The sequence below is a fragment of the Macaca fascicularis genome, chromosome 10, assembly GCF_037993035.2.
Source record: "Macaca fascicularis isolate 582-1 chromosome 10, T2T-MFA8v1.1".
In the NCBI taxonomy this organism is placed as follows: Eukaryota; Metazoa; Chordata; class Mammalia; order Primates; family Cercopithecidae; genus Macaca; species Macaca fascicularis.
Genome location: NC_088384.1, coordinates 20564933 through 20571853, shown reverse-complemented (window position 1 = coordinate 20571853; position 6921 = coordinate 20564933).

Below are 6921 nucleotides of genomic sequence, written 5' to 3'. Positions count from 1 at the left end.
AGGTGATGTGACTTGCCAAGGCTGCATAGCTAAGGAGCAGTGATGTCCCCACCATCCTCAAGTTTGTCTGTTTCCAGAAGCTAAGGTCTTAGCCTCTCTAAAGTTAGAAAGTCCTAAGTTTGAGTCTCGACTCTGTCCATTATAGCCGTATGACCTTGGGCAAGTCACATTCCTCTCTGGGCCTCATGTTTTTCTTCGTCTAAAGAAATTAACATCTGTCTCATAAAGCTATGGGGAATCAATGGGAAGATACAAAGAAAGTGCTTAGCAGAGTGCCAAGGAGGGACAGTGTGCACGCTCAGCAACTGAAGGCTGCCAAGTTCCTGTTATCATCAGGTGCAGTGTTCCATCCATCAAAAGGGCTAAGAATAGTCTTAGCTCGGCCAGGTGTGGTGGCTCATGCCTGTAATCCCAGCACTTTGGGAGGCCGAAGCGGGTGGATCACCTGAGTTCAGCAGTTCGAGGCCAGCCTGGCCAACATGGCAAAAGCCTGTCTGTACTAAAAATACAAAAATTAGCCAGGCGTGGTGATGGGCCACTGAAATCCCAGCTACTTGGGAGGCTGAGGCAGGAGAATCACTTGAAGCCAGGAGGCAGGGGTTGCAGTGAGCAGAGATTGTGCCACTGCTCTAGCCTGAGTGACAGAGCAAGACTCTGTCTAAAAAAAAAGAAAAAATAGTCTTAGCCCATGGGGGTGGTGTGAGGAATAAGTGAGTTACTGTGGGCTAAGCTTTAGCGCAGTGCCCAGCACATATTACAAACTTCATAAGCAGTTGCCATTACTTTTAAAGGGTTTTTGTTTTGTTTTGTTTTTGTTTTTGTTTTTGAGACAAGGCCTCGCTCTGTCGCCCAGGCTAGAGTGCAGTACTTTTAAAGTTCTGAACCCTGTTGGAGGCCAACATGAGACCATGGGGGACCCCAGGCCCCAACTGGCAGTGGCTCTAGGCACTGCCTCCTCTGCCATTTGGCTATTATTAGGTCCGGTGTCCTCATCTCAAATCCAGATGGGGAGTGAGAAGGGCGGGCAGGGCAGGGCCTGGCTGGCGGAAGGCTGGGAACACGGCTTGGAGGCTGGGTTTGGGTTTGGGCCCCACCCTGCCTGCCTTCCCTTGCTTGCAGCTGGTTCAGCCCGCCACGTCTACACTTGGCTCTGAGGTTGGTGCAGAGCACTCCCTCCCACTGTGGCCGCCTCCTCTGGGAAGATTCAGAGACCTTCTGCAGCCTCAGCACTTTTCTGCCTGCCCCAGAGAGGCCAGGCCTGCGTGGAAACTGAATTCGACACTGCGCGCCTTCAGAACTGCGTACCTTCAGAACCGGCAAAGGAGCCATCCACCCTGCTGTCTACAGGTCTTCATGCCTCCAATGAGATTTACTGGATCTTCTGAAGGGGAAGGGCCTATACACCTGGGTTGGAATCCCTTCCCTACCAGTAACATGCAGTGTCAACTTGGACAAATGACTTCCCCTCTCTAAGCCTCAGTTTCTTTGCCCATAAAAGGGACAGAACATTAGCATCTGCTTTACAGGGCTGTGGTGATGGTTAAACGAGTGCATGGTATGGAGTAGGCACTCAATATGTGTCGGTTATTTCATGTTTGAGTGTGCCAGGCCCTAAGGAGGAAACAAAGTTTTGGGAGGTTGAGAATCTGGGGTGCAGAATGGCTCTGCTCCTGATTTGCTACACTACCTGAAACCTGTCCCTTGTCCTCTCTGGGACTCAGTTACCTATTTGAACCATAATAGGTAATGTGATACCAAGTAATGTGAACCATAATAGGACTCTGTGATACCAAGATTCAGGTGCTCCATTCACAAGTAGAGAGAAGGGTTTGCTGGGATCCCACACTGACAGGTTGGCGAAATATTCATTCTCGGACCGGGCTCTGGAACCAAAATACCCTCGGCCCCTGAGCTGCTCCAGATACTCCCTACTCTGCCAGTCCAGGGCTGAACCTGGAAGAATCTAGACCCTTCTTATTAAGTCTCTGGACCTAGGAGGGCCTGAAGAAGGCCAGTCAAACCCCCTCATTTTAAAGATGGGCAGACTGAGACCCAGGTCTCCCCAGTGCTCAGGCTTCATTTGAGCGGAGCTTCCAAATGGTGGATGATAGAATATGGTGATTAAGAACAAATGTTCTGGCCGGGCGCGGTGGCTCAAGCCTGTAATCCCAGCACTCTGGGAGGCCGAGGCGGGCGGATCACGAGGTCAGGAGATCGAGACCATCCTGGCTAACACGGTGAAACCCCGTCTCTACTAAAAAAAATACAAAAAACTAGCCGGGCGAGGTGGCGGGCGCCTGTAGTCCCAGCTATTCGGGAGGCTGAGGCAGGAGAATGGCGTAAACCCGGGAGGCGGAGCTTGCAGTGAGCTGAGATCCGGCCACTGCACTCCAGCCCGGGCGACAGAGCGAGACTCCGTCTCAAAAAAAAAAAAAAAAAAAAAAGAACAAATGTTCTGGCTAGGCGCAGTGGCTCACACCTGTAATCCTAGCACTTTAGGAGGTGAAGGCACGCAGATTGCTGGAACCCAGGAGTTTGAGACTAGCCCTGGCAACATAGGGAGACCCCTGTCTCTACAAAAAATAAAAAAAATTAGCCGGGCATGGTGGCACGTGTCTGTAGTCCCACTGTGAGCCTGGGAGGTCAAGGCTGCAGTGAGCCATGGTTGTGCCACTCCACTCCAGCCTGGGTGACAGAGTGAGACTCTGTCTCAAAACAAACAAACAAACAAAAACCAAAAGAACGAGGGTTCTGAACCTATCTCCTTATCTGTGTAATAGTGGTACTACCTCACAGGACTCAAGCTATGAAGGTCATAGTGGTAACAAAATTGCCACACATGCATTATAAACATGATCAGGAGCCAGTGTCCAACCCATCAGGTGGCAATTACATAATACCCCACCATGAGCCTAGACCCCCCACTCCCTGCGCCCAGGCATCAGGGACTCCCAGAAGTCTAAAGAGGTCCAGGCTGGCACATCCAGAACTCTCTCCTTCCTGTCGCAGCCCTTTGCCTCTCCTTTGTCTGTAAGGCTGGGTCTCCTGGAATTCATTGCTGCCCGGTGGGCATCTGAGGCCCCTTCTCCTTCTCCAGGGCCGGAAGTTTGCCTGGCACTGTTGCCCAGAGAACACAGCAGCTGGATGACATCATGGAGATGATGGCCTTGCCAAACTGGTTTCCCAACAGGTCCTCAGTCCCACTCCGAGGGCTGCTGGCCATGACCTAGGGCGCATCCAGTTCTGCACATAAGAAGGAAGGTCATAGCCCTTGGATCCAGTCAACCCCAACAAGAATCATTCATCTCTAGCGACTCCATGCTTCAGCCTCACCTGCCTGTCTGTTGCCCAACAAGGTCCTCAATCCTACTTCCGTTCCCTTGCTCGTGCTGTTCGCATCTCCAGAATGACAGTGCTGTCCTGAGGAGAGGAGGCTTAGAGAACCCAAGGCACAGCTCCTCCATTGTGCAAATGAGCAAGTTGAGGCTCCAAGAGGGCCAAGCCTTACCTAGGGTGGAGCCAGGGGTAAGACACCCATCACCCTTCTTGCCTCCTGACCCCAGGCCTGGGCTTTCTCTGCAGGACCCTGACTGGGTGGAAGGTTAGCCAGGGTGACGTAGGGATGCAACGCAGACAGCTTCGTAAAATAGTCATTCTCAGACTTGGGCTCTGGAGCAAAATATGACCCCTAGCCTCTGAGCTGCTCCAGCCACTTCCCATTCTGCCTTTCCAGGGTTGAACCTGGAAGAACCTAGAGTAGACCCTTTCTGTGACAGCCCCTTGCCCTAGGAAGGCCTGAAGCAGGCCAGTCCAATCACTTCATTTTACAGGGGGCAGGCTGAGGCCCAGGCCTCTCTGGTGCCCACAAGATACATTCACCCTGCTCACCTGGCATTCAGAATCCTTCACAAAGAGAACCACCCACATTTCCTGCTCCACCCACAGCCTGTCCTCCTCCTTTTCCCAGATTACTGGTCTTTGATCACACTCTTCCTCTGCCACAAATGCTCTTTCATGCCTTTCTCCCTTTTCTATGTGGGGTGAATTTTAAAACTTAGCTGGGCGTGTGGTGTGTGCCTGTAGTCTTAGCCTCTTGGGAGGCTGAGATGGGAGGACTGCTTGAGCCAGGAGTTTGAGGCCACAGTGAGCTGTGATCTTGCGAAGGCCACAGTGATCTGTGATCATGCGACTGCACTCCAGCCTGTGGGTCACAGCAAGACCCTGTCTCCAAAAAAAAAAAAAAAAAGGGCTGGCTGAGCGCAGTGGCTCGCGCCTGTAATCCCAGCACTCTGGGAGGCCGAGGCGGGCGGATCACAAGGTCAGGAGTTCGAGACCATCCTGGCTAATACGGTGAAACCCCGTCTCTACTAAAAAATACAAAAAATTAGCCAGGCGTAAGTGGCGGGCCCCTGTAGTCCCAGCTACTCAGGAGGCTGAGGCAGGAGAATGGCGTGAACCTGGGAAGCGGAACTTGCAGTGAGCCGAGATTGTGCCACCGCACTCCAGCACTCCAGCCTGGGTGACAGAGCAAGACTCTACCTCAAAAAAACAAAGGGTGACAGTTTATATGCCACTTCCCTAAGAAGTCTTCCAGAGCTTCCCCCATCCTAGTGGCAGCAAAGTGGAGGGAAAAGTCTTCAACATCAGGCAGAATTCCACTTTAGTCTGAATGCCTTTACTAGCCTTCACCTCCCGGAGCTTCAGCTTCCTGTGTCAAATCAGAATGTAGCTATCCTACACAGTGGTCACCTGGCAGTAGTGGGAGCCCCACGTCTGACATTCAACAGGTGCTCAGCAAATGCTGGGGCCCTCATCACAGGATGTTTACTCTTTCCTCAGCTGTAGCCATAAACTTCCCCAGCACTGTACCAGACTGCCCTTTGATCTCTAGATCACCCCCTCTCCCTTGCAGAGAGGAAGACAAAGAGGCAGGCGGGTATGTCTGGAGGTGGACCCAGGCACTAAGGACTTGAGGGGGCAGGACCCACACATCCCTTCCATAGGGCCAAAGGCTAGTGAGGGCATGTGCCAGACAGTAAATCTAAGCATGGAGGAACTCACCGGTACCATTCCTCCTAGCCTACAGGAAGGCAGGGAGAAAGGAGGGTGTTAGCACAAACCAGGCCATTCATTGGAGCTGGTGACTGCCATTCAGGTAGGCCCTGAAAATCAGAGGTGGCCTAGGTGTGCCCTGCATGAAGGGGAGGTCCCAAGGGACGCGCGAATTTTAAAGTATTCAGAATTGGCCTTAGAGGGCGCCTGACCCTCGTTCTGGATAATAACATGGCATCTCACCCAGGTAGAGAAGGCCTAGGACCTTGAACCATGTCCTCCAAAGTGAGCTCTGTTTGCCTCTCCTGCTGTGTAGCCTTGACAAGTCGTTTTCTTCTGTGCCTTGATTTTCTTTTTTCTTTTTTTTGAGATGGAATATTGCTCTGTCGCCTGGGCTGGGGTGCAGTGGCACAGTCTCAGCTCACTGCAACCTCTGCCTCCAGGTTCAAGCGATTCTATTGCCTCAGCCTCCCAAGTAGCTGGGATTACAGTTGCACACCACCTGCCCAGCTAATTTTTGTATTTTTAGTAGAGATGGAGTTTTGCCATGTTGGCCAGGCTGGACTTGGGTGATCCACCTGCCTTGGCATCCCAAAGTGCTGGGATTACAGGCGTGAGCCACCGCACCCGGCCGGTGCCTTGGTTTTCTGATGTGTAAAATGGGACCACTTCTCAGGGGTGTGGGGATGAAATGAAATGACACATGGAAAAGACTCTCAATGTGGAGACTGGGCCTTTCCTTAGATGGGGGCCGGGGGTGTCACAGAGGACCTGAACCAGGGCTCTTCTGGGGCAACAGGCTGAAACTACCTCCCCAGAATCCCACATTATACTGGTTAAAAGCAGAGTCTGGACTCAGAAGGTGCTGCGTATGAATCACAGCTTTACTACTTATCAGCTGTTGTCCTCATCTGTAAAATGGGACAGTAGTCATGGTCTCATGTTCTTGCTATGGGCATTTTATGCCTGGTACATGGCAAGTACAAAATAAATGACTTGTTACTGTTTTTATTTGACAGGACTCCAGACCCCATCCTCCTAACTCCACCCACTTTGGTCTCCATGGAGATCTGAGGGCGGTTTTAGGGCCTGTGGCACTGAAGATGGAATAGCTTTCCCTTGTGGGTCTGACCTCCTGGGTCCCCTGGCTGATTCTTTGTTTGGTCTTGGACATATCAGCTTTCTCTGGGCCTCAATTTCCCATATTTGCTGAACGACAGCCTGGACTCCATATTCCCTATTTAGGACTCCAGCGCACCTAAAGGCAGACTCTCAGGGCTTGGAAGGTAGAAGAACACTACAAGAAGGCAATGTCTGTTCAAAGGTGTGTGGGCTGGGGGAGGTGTGCTGTGTGATTGATCCTGCTCCACCTGAGATGGTCCCGGCACTCCAACCGGCACTCCAACTCCAAAGGGTCAAGGTGCTGCCAGTCACTCAGTCCCTGCTCTGAGGTGGCTCAAACCAGGTGTCCTGAAAGCAGCCTAGGGACGGCGGCCAAGCTTAAACACTGACGCGAGAAAGGGGTGGAGTCGAGGGAGGGGACGTGGTCTCAGGAACAAAGAGGAGGGCGGAGAGGGGCTGCCCTGAAGGCTCTGAGACTCCTACGACCCCAGGAAACTTACCTCGGCTCGGGGCGCCCTCCCCGACTTGGCGCAGAGCCTGCGTCCCCCTGCCGATGCCCACCCGACTCGCTAAAGCCACCGAGGCAGACGACCCCAAGACTACAATCTCCAACCTCCCTGGCCTGCGAGGGGCGTGGCCGTCAAATTGAATTTTCCCAATGGCACACGAGAGTGGGAGGTACCCGATCGAGAATTGGCTGGCGCGTCGGGGCGGGGCGGGGCCAGCCGGGAGGCTGGCGCGGCTGGA